The sequence below is a fragment of the Notamacropus eugenii genome, chromosome 1 (genome assembly GCF_028372415.1).
Source record: "Notamacropus eugenii isolate mMacEug1 chromosome 1, mMacEug1.pri_v2, whole genome shotgun sequence".
Classification (NCBI taxonomy): domain Eukaryota; kingdom Metazoa; phylum Chordata; class Mammalia; order Diprotodontia; family Macropodidae; genus Notamacropus; species Notamacropus eugenii.
Genome location: NC_092872.1, coordinates 219,728,644 through 219,742,192, shown reverse-complemented (window position 1 = coordinate 219,742,192; position 13,549 = coordinate 219,728,644). Strand labels below are relative to the sequence as shown.

The 13,549-nt window shown below is 41.4% G+C and overlaps 1 protein-coding gene across 4 annotated transcripts in view; it reads left to right on the top strand.

Moving 5' to 3' along the window:
• Nucleotides 1-469: 469 nt before the first annotated feature.
• MAPK8 (mitogen-activated protein kinase 8) overlaps nt 470-13,549 on the top strand; it is a 128,716-nt gene continuing 115,636 nt past the window's right edge. For all 4 annotated transcript variants that reach the window (XM_072627685.1, XM_072627690.1, XM_072627686.1 and 1 more), the window contains exon 1: nt 470-604. The gene's annotated coding sequence lies outside the window, so the exon portion shown is untranslated. The remainder of the gene's footprint in view (nt 605-13,549) is intronic.

Below are 13,549 nucleotides of genomic sequence, written 5' to 3'. Positions count from 1 at the left end.
AAGGTCAGAAGAGGAATTTGAACCGAGTCTTTCTGACAGCACATTATTCGTTACCTTTCCTCTTTATTCTTTCTTAATTAAATGCTATCTAAATGTGAATTGTCAGTATCAGCCACTCAGCCGGGAAATTTACAAAAACGTAGTCCCCGCCCCCATCGGGCCCAGCTCTGGCCACGCCCCTCATTCATACTTTCTTTTTTGCCCCTCCCCCTATTCAGATCCGCCTTTGCTTCTCCCCGGCCTCTCCTCTCCGGCCACCTGGGTCAGCCCTCCCCGCACTTCGCTCTTGCTACGGCTGGCCCCGCCCCCCGGGATCCGAATCGCCCCGCCCCTTCGTGGGCGGGGGAGCGGTCAGGGGGCGGGGCCCTGCGGGATGACGTGGAAGCGTGCGCGGTGACGGCCGGCGCTCTTGTTCCTTAGCCGAGCGGTGGAGGCAGGAGGACGCGGCCCGGAGCCCGGACGAGCCCGGACGAGCTCGGTGGACCGGCCAGCCAGCCGCTCGAGCTCGGGCTCGGACGCCTGTCCCGTCCTCCCCTGCCCCTCGGCCGCCCCCGCGGCGACCCCGGGGGCCTTCCTCCCTTCGGCGCGCGCTTCGCTTGCCTGGGTGAGTGCAGAGCCGGGCCCAGAGCCCGGGGGCGGCTCCTCCGGTCGTAACGGCTGTGTTTATGTTATTGTGCCGCCGCCGCCGCCGCGGTGACCCCCTCCGGAGGGGGAGGGGAAGGAGGAGGAGGGGGCGGCGAGGGGGAGGGGCGCGCGTCCCCGCGAGGGGGGAGGGGGCCCGCCTGGGGACCGGGGAGAGGATGCCGGGGGATCCGGAGAACAATAGCGGGGTGAAGGGGGCCAGGAGGGGGAGGGGGCGGGGAGGAGGACCCAGAGGGGGAGGGGACGGGGCCGGGGGCGATGACGCGCTGCTGCCCCACCGTTTTCCTCCCCGCCCCCCCACCGCCTCCAGCCCCGGGACCTCGGGAGCCCGAGAGCTAGATGGGTACCCACCTCCCTCCTCCCGCGGCGGCGGCCCCGAAAGGGTGGTCTGTGCTTAGCGTATTTTCCCCACTTGCATATTGTATTTTTTAAATGGCCAGGGATGGGGGAGAAGTTCTCAAAGACTTTGGGGGAGGGGGGAGATCTGTAGTCCTTGAAGGCCGGGACGGGGACTGGAAGCGTGCAGCGAGTACCTCGTAGATCCTGGGTATGTAAAAAGAAAATGGTCTTATCATTCCCATCCTGGACCATGTGTAGTGGCTGAGTTGACGCTCTAGGGCATCCTGGGTTTTTGAGTGTGTGTGTGTTTTTGTTTGCTTTTTGTGTTCTGTGGAGCCTTGTTTATGCCAGTAATGTAAAGCACAGATGCATCAGTTATATGCAGATACATCAATGCAAAAAAAAAAAAAAATTATTGGTACCGGCGATGAGTCCTCGGCCGGTGAATGGCAAATGGACTGTTTTAGCTTGTGGTGTTCTTATGAGATTTTTAAAATCTTAAGTAAGGAACTGATCTTTTCTGTATATCTCTAAACGCTTATGCTTATAGTCCCTGGCACGTAATACGCGTTTAATGATTGTGTCTTGACTGACTTGACTGTCCGAGTCACACTTTGGACTGCAGCTGTGTTATTTGGAGTTTGGGTAAATTAGTAAAAGCATATGGTCTTTGTTTTTTCTTTTCTTGTCTTCCCTCGTATATATTCTGTGAATTCAATAACATTCATCACCATCCTATTAAACTGTGCCCAATAAGTGCAATTTGCTTAAATTAGGGATAGGAACTGGACTATTGATTGTATTCCCATAGGGAACTCTCAGGTAAGGAAATTCCTTCTGATAATTGTAGGTTGGTACCTCTTCTGCAGTTGACCATCTCAGATGCCTAGGTGCTGAGAGGTTGTGACTTGCCTGGGATTACAAGGGCAGTATCTGTCAGAGGAGGGACTTGAACCTGTGTCTTGATGATTCCAAGGTCAGCCTGTCAGCTATGCCACAATAGCTAAGGTAAAAATAAAACAATCAAAAAAACCTTCCCACTAAGTGCAATTAATTAACTTATTTAATTCCGAGCTCATGCTACTTTTTTTTTGTTAATGTGGCTTCTTGGCAGTCATCCCACACTATGTCAGAGCTAGGAGTAGAAGGTAAAATGAAGTAGTTCAGTGTGGTATGTGAATGTTGCCTTGTCTACAGTCATAGCCCTGATTTATCCTTAAATAAAGCTATAAGATAACCTAGTGTTTAAGATCCTCATTTGTGAAATGAAGGGACTGTTTCCCTGACTCCTTTTGTCATTAATATTCTATGATTCCATGCAAGGTGCTTTTACTATTTTTTTTAAGTTGGAGGATTAAATGTTCCAATATATTAGAAACTGAAGGATTAAATGTGAACTGAAATTGCAGTTTTTGAAAAATTTTGCACAACATTTTGTCCGTGCATTTTGGTAAGCCACATACAGTTGTGACTAAGTGGCCATACTTTCATATGTACTACCTATCACCAGAGTAGGGGGATCTTGAACAACTTTGTTGAAGTGTTATTGCTTCAGTAAATTGACCTTCTTAAAAGGAACCTCATAATACTAAAATCAAGAATGTTCGGATACAGTAAATAGTTGTCTGAATGTTTGTATTATGAAAGGTACAAGTTCTAATTATTAAGCCAGAAGTATTTATGGCACTAACATATTTTCAATTTGCTTTGTTATAAAAAAAAAATTAAAGGAAGCATGTGCTCCTTAAATTGCAGGTAATGAAATTTTATATTTTTATCTCTGCATCACAGTCATTTCTCATTTTATATCCCCTTTCTTCCTCCTCCTTAAGCCCTCTCTTGTAACAAAGAAAAATAAACCAAAGTGATGGATAAAACCTGTGTACACAAAATTTGATACCCACGGTTCAGTGTTCTGCAATCCACTTTCCTTCTGAGAAGAAAACTATTTTATTCTCTTCTCAGAACCAAGATTTTTCATTATACCCATTGAGTTCAGCTTCCTTTTAATGTTTTTTTTACCTTGACATTATTGTTGTGAAATTGTTCATCTGGTCCTGTTTTTCCCACACCTGTATCACGTCATAGAAATCTTTGTATATTTCTCTGAATTCTCCATATTAGTGCTTCTTACTGTATAATATTTCATTAATAGATTACAGTATATATTTACCCCTTTGATGGGCATCTACTTTTTTTTTTTTTAAGCCAGCCAGTTCTTTACTGCCACAGTGGGAGTGCTGCTATGACTTGTTACATAGAAGGCCTTTCTTTCTGTCATTGACCTCTTTGGACTCTCTGCCTGATTACAACTTCCTGATCAGAGGTCATGAACAGCTTGGTGGCTTTTCTTACATAATTCCAAAATCATTTTATAGCATGTTTGAGTCAGTTCAGAGCTCCAAAAGCAAGGTGTAGCAGTTATTAAGTATCCCCTATGTGCCGAGCCCTGTGGATACGAAGACAAAAATAGAAAAATTCCTTCTCTCAAGGAATTTATATTCTATTAGGGGAAACAGGCTGAACTAAAAGATGGAATACAAAACAGAAAGTAATTTCTTGAGTGAGGGCATTAACAAAGGACAGGATTAGGAGAGCTCCCTGTTCAGAGTATTCCACTTGAGCTGACTTTCCAAGGCAGGTAGCATTTCTCTGAGCTAGAGAAGAAGAGGGAGCTCATTCTAGACAAGAGTGATTGATCAGCCTGTGCAAGGCACAGAGATGTTAGGTGGCATATTGGGTGTGAGAAACAGCAAGTGTGGAGGAGAGTCGTGTTTAGTAGGACTGAGTAAGTACACTGGAGACTGGTTGTGAAGGGCTTTGAAAGCCAAATGAAAGAACTGGTATTATATCCTAGAAGCAAGAGGAAGCTGTTGGAGCTTACTGAGCAGGAGAGTGACATAGATGTGTGCCTTAGGAATATCAGTTTGGCAACTGTATGGAAGCTTGTGGATTGGAGAGACTAGATTTGGGGAGACTACTAGGCTATTACAGTAGTCCAGGGCAAAAGGTGATGAGGACCTGGACTAAGGTAGTGGCTGTGTGAGTGGAGAGAAGATGATATGAGGGGCACTGTGGAGGTAGAATCAGTGAGGCTTGTCAGCTGATTGGGGGTGAGGGAAAAACAAGAATGGAGGATGACTGAATTTGGGAACCTGGGTGACTAGAAGGATTGTGCAACCCTTAACAGAAATTTGGAAGTTAGTAAGAGGATGGATATGCGGAACTACCCATTAAGCAGTTAGTAATGTGGGACTGAATTCAGAAAAACTGGGAATGTGTATGTCTGTCTGTACATGACACACATATACATATACACAAACACATATCCAGAAGACTCAGGTAGACACACCTACACATATGTATATGTGGCAGGGAGGGTACCTATTTGGGAGTCTTCTGGATGGAGCTGATAATTGAGCCCATGGGAGCTGATGAGACCACCAGGAGCAAAGAGAGAAAAGAGAAGAGCCGGTTGGGAGGATGATGTTCTAGGAAAAGACATGGTGAAGGAGCAACTGAACAGTTAGTAGGATAGGAAAGAACAGGAATATGAAACCCAAGGAGGAGATGATATCAGGGAGGAAGAGAATGGCCAATAGTGCTAAACATTTCAAAGAGAAGCCAAGAAAGGCATTTAGGAGATCATTAGTAGCCTTGGAAAGAACATTTTCAGGAGAGCAAGGTCAGAAACCAGATTGAGAAATGAGAGTAGAAGCAGTGAAATAGTTTTTTCCTAAGTGTTTGCCTGGGAAAAGGAGGCAAAATATGGGATAGGAGACCTCCAATAGCTTGAGGAAAACAATTAGTGAAGGCTCTTTTAAGTATGGAGTAGATCTGGGGATATTTGGAACAATAGGTAAGGAGCCAGTGGATGAGGGATTTAAAAATTTAGGAGAGGGGATGATATGGGAGGAGAAGGTAGGGGATTATTAGGGTACCTGTCTTTCCACAGACCCTCTGACATTTCAGTTGGGTGGATTGGAGATGAAATCTTAGTTATTATACTTCACATTTCTTGTTACTTGTGTCTTCAAAGTGATTTTCCCCTATGAACTTGACTGCTTAATCTTTAGGATCTTTCACTATGTGAGGCAGTGTGATATAGTGGAAAGATTCTTGAAATCGGAATCATGAGTCTCAAATTGTAGGTAATCACTCTTTCTGAACCTGTTTCCTCATCAGTGAAATGAGGGGTTGGACCAGATTTGATGTCTCAAGCCCTTGGCACTCTCTTGAGACCCCAAGGAGTATTATACAGTTCTTTGTTCAGATTTGAGAAAAGAAATCAATTTAGAAAGCTGCAAGAATTGTACAGAACAGCCTTAAAGTGTTTTAGTGTATCTGAGAATGTGTATGCTGCTATGAACTTTTAACAAGATTTCAGTTGACACCGTTTGATGTAGAAGGTTCTCTCCCCTTTTCCTTTTCCTTTTGCCCTCTCTCCCATTCTGTTTTGCCCATGTACTTTCGTTTCCCAGAAATCTTTGCTTATTTTACAAGAATCTTCTCTGCCACACATGCCATATGGACCCAGACTTACTCTTTTGCCATCTGTACCTTCCATTTCATTTCATGTCTCATCCATAAATATGCTGTGTATTTCTGAGTCTTACCCCTCATCATTATCCTCTGTTTTGTGAAGCATTTGAAATAAATCATTGTATTAGAATCAGCAGAATATATGAAGTGCTGTCTTGTTTTGAGCTACTTCTCTAGGATAGTGGTTTCACCTAGTTTTTATACACATAACATTCATATATACATATACATGCATATATTTAATATATATATATTTCCTTAAAGAAGACTTTTTGAAGTGTGCTGTCCTGTGATTATCTTGATAGATAAAAAGTGCCAATAAATAAAAATTAGAACATGATACACCACAAAGGATGGAATACATATAATGAAATATGAAGTTCCCACTGCCCTAATTGAATTTTTCCATCTGACAGTTGATCCTTCTGGAGTGGCAGGAAAGGGAGAGAGATAGACTCACCCTGTTAAACCCACGTTGGAAGTGCAATGGCCACTCAGCACTGATCTCAGTAGACAAGTTAAAAACTACTCTATTTTTCTACCCTAGGCTGGTTTGCCCCTCCTTAGGCAGCCCCGGGTGCACCTTATTGGTATTGGACTTAGTGAAGACACCCAGGTGATTTTAGACATACTACAGCACAGAACTGCCTAACTCAAGTGATCCACCATCCTCAGCTTCCCCTGCAGGAGAAACTACAGGCAGGCACCACCACACCTGGCCTGACATGTGAGTCCGAGGTGTGATTCTAACGAGTTTTAATGGTAAAGCTCATTTGGCATTAATATCATAGGGTTCTTTGTAATTGGAAATTTTTTTAGATTAGAATTTGAATCCATAGATGTTTATTACTATCTTTTCTATGTAAAGTATTGCATATTGTGTGGGATGGCTCAGATCTCTACTTAAATCAGTTACTCAGAGGCCTCTCAAAGTGATGACAGAAAGTTTATTTATTCAATTCTCGAGAAGCGGGACAGTCTTACACCAGTTCACCTGGAGTAGGAAAGCCGAAGACAAAGAAAAGGCAGTGATTTATATAGACCCCTAATGCTAGTCCCTCCCCCCCCCGCACTGACCATTATTCTCATTAGCTGAGAATGTGATCTTACATTTTAGACACGAAATCTAACCAATCCCTTTTGAAATGAAGACATTGAAGAATTATGTAAGTTTTATCCAGTCATTGAGACCCTAATGTACTACACAGTTTTATATCCTTATATGGAATTATTCTGTTCTAAAAATATAGTAACCTTGAGCTTCTTGGTCCCACCTCACCCCTGGGAGAAGAATTACAATCTGAGAAATCTTCACTAAACCTATTCCACTCACATATGTTTATGTAGTGCTTTTAATTTTATTATTTTCCTCAAAATAGATCTGTGAAGGAGGTAGTGTAATTTTTGTTCTCCTTTTATAGATGAGAAAATTGATTCAGAAAGATTGTGATTTGTCTGGATTCACATAGCTAGTTAAATCTCCTAGCCAACACTTGAAATTCTTTAACAAACTGAAGTATGTCTTCTAACTCCAAGTTGAATACATTTTCCACTATAATGATAAGAATGAACCTGTGATTTCAGTTAGTGGGAATTCCCTAGTGAGGAAAATCTCTTCAGGAGTCCAATATGCTGTGGCCCACAACAGATTACAGTGTACCTGGGAAATATATGACAAACAAATGAAAATACAATAGAACATAGAAAAAAATTAATGTATGATTTTCTGAGTCAATATGCAGCCCCTGGGGACTCTTATGTAAGGTTTAATGACTCCCTTTTCCATTTGAATTTGTCACTACCACCTAGAGCATCAAGAGTCAAGGGACTTGTGCAGGATCACGAGGTCAGAATTCTCAGAGGCATCTTAGAGGATAACTATCCACTCTATAATGCTATCTTTCTTCCATTCTACCATATAATTATATATTTTATTGAAAAGATGGGCTGGGGGAGAATTAAAGAATATTCTGGCAAAGTAGGAAGCTTATTTTTAGCCATTGCTTTTTGAGATACCCTTTGGCCTCCTTTACATCCAGGGGAAAATGCCTATAGGAAAGAAAGTTAAGAATGAATTACACTGAAGTAATTAGTTTAGAATCTTTAGTATTCTGTCTAATGCTGTTGTGGGGATGACCTTCTGAGGATTCCAAATAGTCAGTTAAAAAAATTAAATTAATCACAAATTAACTAGTCACAGAATATTCAAATTGTAATTAAGAGTTTGAATTTGGACTATCAGATTTGACTTCTATTAATTTTTTTTGGTTAGCGAGCTAAAGTTTCCATGCTTGAATCATACAGATAGTTGAGATGCTTTAGTCATAATGTGACCATTAGGATGCTAGCTCTGTAGTCTCTTTTCTACTGTGACGCTATTGGTATGGGTTACTTTTACAAAGAAAATACTATGAAAAGGAAAAAAATCATGGTGACAGTAAACTCTTGGATAATAGAATTTTTCTTTCTTTCGGTGAGCTATACTGTTTATTGTCTGAGTAATTTAGCTCTTTCAAAAAAAAAGGCAAATTAAAACTAAAAAGAGGGATTTGGATTAGATAATTTTAAAGGTATCTTTAAACTTTAGTTTTAATTGTTGCCTTGTTTCATCAAATCACATGACTAAGAAGGTAATCTTTTAACATTTCAACTGGAATTGACTCATAAAGTGTAAAAAAAAAAAGTTGATTCTCAGAAGAAATAGAAACATGGCCCATTTCCTCACTCAATTCACATCTTTTTTTCCACTTCTCTCCCAGTTCTGCCCATATCATGAAATCATCTGATTGATTTTTGAGAAATTTGAAATGGTCTTATGTAATGATGTGCTTTATAAAACCCACACTTTAAAAATGGATTTTATTTAAAATTAAACATTTTGCGCAAGTTTCCTCAAAAGGAACCAGAAAGGACTCTGCTTAGGTGCTGGGGATAAGATAAAGTATGACACAATCCCTAATCACTAGGAGTTTACGTTGAAATGGGAAAGAGAACAAGTACATGTAATACAAAGTTAATACATAGAAATACAAAGTTAATAAATAGAAATTTATACAAAGTATTTACATACAGGAAAGGAGGGTACTAGTGATTGAGGAGTTGATCAGGTAAGGCTGGTAAGAACATGATCGGAGCTGTATCTGAAAGGAGGAGTTCTGTTTTCAACCAGTTGAGTTTGAAATATCCAGTAAGATGTCTGGGATTGAATGAACTGCAGCGGGGGAGACTTGGGCATGAATGAAGGCAATCAGCATAGGAACCAGTAATACATAGAGAGAGCATCATCTCATCAGATTTGATTAAAAATACTTTTAGAAGACAAAATACATAGGATATCTTTCTGGCCAAACTTGGTATTTTTTATGAAGCTAGTATTAAAAAGAGTGTAATGCCTTTGAGGCAGGATAGTAGGGTAGAATGGGGAAAATAGCACTTTGAGGCGATACATTCTAGGTGTAACTATAAATGAACTTCCTCATTTTTCCATTTATCAGCTTCCTGATTCCAAAGATATGACAAGGCAATCAAGCCATTTATAGTTAGCATATCTCTTAACACAAATTATAGACATTTTCAGGCTGACTTAATATTAGATGCAGCTAATAGAATTATATTATAATGGTAATTACTATATAGTAATACTATATACAACTGTATAGTAATATTATACACAGATTTAATATTACAGGCAACGATGTGGTGGGGTGTATAGAGTGCTGAACTTAGAATCAGGAAGACCCAAGGTAAAATCCTGCCCCAGACACTTACTAGCTGTGTGACCCTGGACACGTCACCTAATTTCTCTTAGCCTCAGTTTTTTTATTTATACAGTGAGCATAATAATAGTCTCTACCAGGTTTCAGTGATCATATAAGTAAAGTGATTTGTAACCATCAGGTGCTCTGGACAGATGCCTGATAATACATTATTCCCCTTTTCTGAGATCCCTGTCTATGATCCTTTCAAACTAGGCCCAGTTAGGCTTTTTAGAAGTAAATTGTCATAACCATCCTCCCACAGAGGAGTTAAATTCTTCATTCTGAATTTTGCAAAATTTGGTCAGAAAGACTTTAGTCTACAATTTGCCATCTAGATTGTTTTTGCTTAATTCTGATTAGAACAGTCAATCAATGACCATTTATTACCACCTTCCCATGTCCCAGGCACTGGGATATAAAGACAAAAACTTTCTAGTCTCCACTTTAAAGGATCTTGTATTCTCTCTGGGAAACAATATGTACGCATAGAAACTTACACAAAATACAAGACACTTTTTTGATGGAAGCACTAGCAACTGAAAGGCTTCATAGTAGCAGGTGACCTTTGAAGGATACTAACTATCTGAAGGGACCAAAGTGAGAAGGAAGGGAATTTCAGGTATGGGTGATGGAATGTGTGAAGAAAAGTATGAAGGCTATTGAGAGAGTAGGTTATGGTAATTGGGAAAATGAGAAAGTGGGAGGCCAGGGTGTTTGAGGGAACATAATCAGCAAACATTTATTAAGTGTCTACTATGTGCCAGTCACTGTGCTAAGCACTGGGTTTACAGAAAGAGGTAAAGTCAATCTCTGCTCTCAAGAGGCTTACAGTTAAATGGGAGAAACAACCTGCAAACAAATATATACAGCACAGGCAATCTACAGGATAAATAGGAAATAATGAAAAGAATTGAAAGGAGTTAGGGAAGGCTATTATATAAGGTGGGGTTTTAGTTGGAAGGAATTTAAGAGGTCAGTAGTTGGAACAGAGGAAGGAGAGCATTCCAGGCATGGTAGTTAGAAAAAATACCCAGAGTCAAGAGATGGAATGTCTTGGTTTTGGTATAACCAGGAGACTGGTGTCACTTGATTGAAGAGTTTGAGAGTAAGGTGTAAAAAGACTGGAAAGATAGGAGGGGGTTAAGTTATTAAATCTTTAAATGCCAAAAAGAATTTTGCATTTGTTTCTGAAGATGAGAGGAAGGCACTGGATTTTATTAAGTAGGTGGGTGACATGATTGGACCTGTGTTTTAGGAAAACTGCCTTAGTAGCTGAATAAAGAAAGGATTGAAGTAGGGAGAGCCTTGAGCAGACAGACCCAGCTACAGAATTTTGCAGTAATTGAGGGCCTGTCCTGGAGTAGTGGCAGTGGCAGAAATTTTCAAGTCATATCTAAGAGATGTTAAAAAGGTGAAATCATCAGGCCTTGACAACAGCTTAGACATGAGGGTGGAGGGGCGCTTGGAGTGAGAGATAGTGAGGAATCCAGGATGACTCTTCAGTTGTGAATCTGAGAGATTGGGAGGGTGGTGTTGCTCTTTTCAGTAAAAGGGAAGCTAGTGGGGTAGGGGGAGGGCATTTAGAGGAAAAGATAATGAGGTGGGTGGTTTTGTTTTATTTTTTTACATAGAGTTTAGGATGTCTACTGAACAGGTGGTTTGAGATGTCTGAAAGGCATGTGGAGATGTGAGAATGGAATACAGAGAGATTGGGGTAGAAAAGGTAGATCTGAGAATCAGCAGCATAAAGGTGGTAATTAAATCCATGGGAGCTGATGATGTAAGCGAGTGAAGTAATATAGAGGAAGAAGGGGAGAAGGCCTTAAACAGAACCCTGAGGGACACCTAAAGTTAGATGGCATAATCTGGAAGAAAATCGAGCATAGGAAATAGAGAAGAAGCTGTCAGATAGGTAGGAGGAAAACCAGGAGAGAATGGTATCCTGAAAACTTAGGAGAGGAGAAAGGGAACAATAAGTGTCAAAGGCCAAGGTCAAGGAGAATGAGGATTGAGAAAAAGCCATTGGATTTATCGACTAAGAGATCATTAGCAACTTTAGAGAGAACAGTTTTAGTAGAATGATGAGGTTGACTGCAGGCCTGTAAGGAGTTAAGAGAGTAAAGTGAGAAAAAGTGGAGACACTTATTTTAGATGGTCTTTTTGAAGAGTTTAGCTGCAAAAGGCAGAAGAGATATAGGACAATAGCAGGCATAGAAGGGGTCAAGTGAGGTTTTTTTCAGGCTAGAGGAGAAATGAGCATGTTTGTAGGCAATAGGAAATGAGCCAGTAAGAAAGGGAGAGATTGAAAATAAGTGAAGAAGTAGAGGTAACTGAGGGGACACTCTATTCAAGGAGACAGGATGGAATGGGATCACTTAAAGAAATAGAAGAGTTAGCTTCCAGTAAAGAGTAAAATCATTTATATATGAGGGCAGCTAGATTGCTCAGTGCATAGAATGCCAGGTCTGGAGTCAAGAAGACTCACCTTCCTAAGTTCAAATATGGCCTTAGACACTTACTAGCTGTGTGACCCTAGGCAAGTCACTTAACCCTGTTTGCCTTAGTTTCCTTATCTGTAAAATGAACTGAAGAAGGAAATGGCAAACCACCCCAAAAACTTCCAAGAACTCAAATGGGTCTTGAAGAGGACATGACTGAAAACGACAGAGAAAAGGTCACTTCATCATGTGAAACTGGAGTGAAAGAGAAGAAAGGGACAAAAGGCAACTGAGTGATAGGAGATTAGGAGGGGAGAAGAGGGAGTTCATAGTGAGTGGTCTCAATTTTTTTCCAGAGTTGTTTGCTGTGGGTACGTGTGCCTTCCATTCTACCAAAGGCACAGTGGAAGGGCTGGGTGGAGTTAGAAGGAAAGTTTAGGGTGGTAAAGTTGAGTGGGGAATGAGGAATCAGGTCAGGGAGGGGTGTGGAGTGAAGTTTTGAGGATGATCTATCAGAGTTCAGAGTCACCAGGGTGTGAAGGGTATGACCAGGTATGAGAATATTCTTTGTTGAATGGAGGGAACCTCTCCTCAAACCTCAGAGGACAGGCACAGCAGGAAAGGGATGCCTGAAGTCAAAGGTTACCTTTCCTTATGCTGGAGGTTTTCAGTATCTCAAATGAGAAATTGGACTTGGCAGCAGGAGGCAGAAGATGCCTTCTGCTGGTATGGATGGAAAATAGTTGCTTTAGAGCAGACAGAAGATGCTCAGCCTGGCTGCAAGCAACCTTTCCTCAGGTGAAATTCTGCTTCAAGCAGGAGATGGAAGTCTTAGGGTACTAGCACAACCACTGAGGTCCTCTCACCTAAGGCAGCATGAGGAAGTGAAAGACTCCCTGTGCAGATCTGCCATCTGTTAGACTTTCCAGTCTAATCTCGAGTCTTTCTTCAAGGTTGTGATACAGAGAAAGGAGAGATAGCCATAATCTGGCTAATCCACCACCACCATTAGGATTAGAGAGAGAGAGAGAGAGAGTGTGTGTGTGTGTGTGTGTGTGTATGTGTGTGTGTAAGTAAAAGATGTGTACCTTGCTTTATGCAATATTTGTGTAACATGCAAAACATATGATAGTGTCTGGCATATTGAAGATGCTTCAGCCTGAGTTGAATTGAATTTCTCAGCACTTTTGTCTGCAGTTTGGGAGAAGGGGAGTGAAAGTTTCTTTTTGCCACCACTTCATTACCCAGTAATCAGGCTAATACAGGAGAAAGGGTGTAAACCCTGTAAGTCCAGATATTTCTTAAGCCCTAACACTTGTCAGTATCAGTAGCATGAAGAAGGGAAAAGGAAGATAGATAGACCCATTTTTGGTTTCTACCTGTGTCTTTGACAGCAAATAGGGGAAAGGGAGGGTAAGATCCTAGTCAGGCTTCCTCCATGAGATGTCTTTCCCTGCCCTTCCATCATCTTTATTATTTTCTTTCCACCCTCTGCTTCTCCTACTCCTTTTCTTCCTCCTCTACTGCCCTCCCCCCCCAAAAAAGGGAAAAAAAACCTTTGTGTCATCAGCATCTGCCTGGGGAAAGCTATGGGGGGGGGGGAGTAAGAGGAAGGTTAAGTCCTATCACTCCCTTCTGCCTTGTCCCCAGCCATCTGGAATCCATGCTACAGATGGAAGCCATTACCAATGACTTGGAAATCGGGAACTCCCTATTTCTGCCAGGACTGTAACAAAGAGGCTGTGCTCTTGGTGTTTCAAGTTTCAGCTGAATACATTTCCCCATAGAGACCATTGCTTTAGTTTATTGGTTTGATTCTACGGTAATAAT